We start from the raw sequence: 1,888 nt of genomic DNA on the forward strand, positions 1-1,888 counted from the left end.
TAGAGCTTCCCTTCTCTTCTGGAACATCAGCCTCAAGCATGACCACTTGGTCGGTCACTCTGCTGCCCTGTGCTAAGGAAAAACAAAACACAGAGTAGAGTTGGGCATGGCAGATGGCTGTAGCCAGGACATGGGCAAATGCCATATAGGGGCACATTTCATTGCAAATTCTATCTGCCATGAACAAGGAGAGATCAGTAGTTTTTCTGTTTGTTTTAACCAAACTGCACGTGTGTGTGTGTGTGTGTGTGTGTGTGTGTGTGTTGAGATCAAACTCAGAGGTCCTCTATAAAAGAGACATATCCCCAGCCCTGTATTCCTGTATTTCTATTTTTCTTTCTTTCTTTTCTTTTCTTTTTTTCTTTTTTTTTTTTTTTTGTACTGGGGATTGAACTCACGACCTCACACTTGCCAGGCAGGAGCTTATGCCTCTGGCCCCTCTTTATTTTTCCACTTTTTTTTTTAGACAAGGACTTGCAAAATTGTTTGAGCTAGCCACAAACTTGAATTCTTCTTGTCTCAGCCTCCCAATTAGTTAGGATTACAGGCAATACTACCATACATAGCTTAACACAATTTTTTAACAAAATTATTTTTAAGCAACAAAATACTACATTTCTGTAAAATCTTCTTGAGTTCTCTCTGATGCTTGACCATACATCTGTGAACACATTTGCATTAGCTACCATGCATTGGCTACATATTCACCATGTTCACCAAGGTAACTACATTCTAAAGTGTTTACTTCAAGCAAATAGAACCTCTGGAGAAGAGCACGGCCTGATTCTTTCTGGCTTTTGCAGCGCATGCCCTGACACTATTACTGGTCCATAGCTTGGCTCAGCATGTCATTGCTTATCAATGAGGGCTCTAAATAGGATGTTACCAGGAGGTGTCAAACCTGCCCTGGCTCGTCGGTATGATCATGGGTCCATGGAGACTCAACCTGATGCCTTTGCATCTGACAGGTCATTTATAAAGAATTGACTTGATAGATTGAATGCTTTCTCCTTGAAAAATGGAGATGAATACAAAAGTACTGTGCATCCTGAAGCAATCTACATTTTACAGAGATATTAACAAAAGCTGAGCCCTTCCCACTTCTACTTTGTATCGTTGGCATCTGATTTGCCTCCCTAACTCTCCTCTTTTTATCAAGATCTACAATCCACAACCTAAACCTGTGGTATGAGCATATGACCAGGGATGTCAGGAATGTCTGCCATGGTGATAAAGATGTCTAAGGAGCTTGAGGGTATGTCATGGTGAAGGATGGGTCAGAGACAGGGAATGGTAAGTGTTTGTTTCAGGACGGGTATTGGATGCAGGTGTAAGGACAGCTTGTCACAGGCAGAAGGAAGCAGCAGCCTGGAGAGCTGCTAAGGTCAGTCCCATCATGAAACCTTTCCACCTCCTGTGTACCAACCAAACAGCTGCTCACTGTCCTCAGTGCTTGGGCTTTGAGCTAATATTGAGGATATAATTGGGTGAGACCCAAGTTCTGCACATTTCCATTGTTTCTCAGTCCTTGTATTACCCTCTATCAGCATCACCATCTCCATCAATCTTCTGACATCAGCCAGGGGTGGGAAAAGGAACAAGCATGAAATGGGAATGTGTCTCAAAGAGGAGCAAACATGATACCAAGACAGGAAAGGAAAGGGGCAGTAAGTGGGGACCGGGTGAAACATTTGGAATCAATTGTAATGAGTGTCTCAGAGCCAACAGTACCCAGATGGTCTAACAGCAGTCACACAAAGCCTCCAGAGAGAAGAAGGCTTTAAAAGGGATCCAAAAGCAGACAGAAACACAACATGTAATCAAATGGCTTCACCGGCAATAACAATCATAACTTACATTGACTGAACACTTACTCAATGTCAAGGTC

The sequence above is a fragment of the Cavia porcellus genome, unplaced genomic scaffold (assembly GCF_034190915.1).
Source record: "Cavia porcellus strain 051 isolate PalLab524CR breed Dunkin Hartley unplaced genomic scaffold, mCavPor4.1 scaffold_2, whole genome shotgun sequence".
In the NCBI taxonomy this organism is placed as follows: domain Eukaryota; kingdom Metazoa; phylum Chordata; class Mammalia; order Rodentia; family Caviidae; genus Cavia; species Cavia porcellus.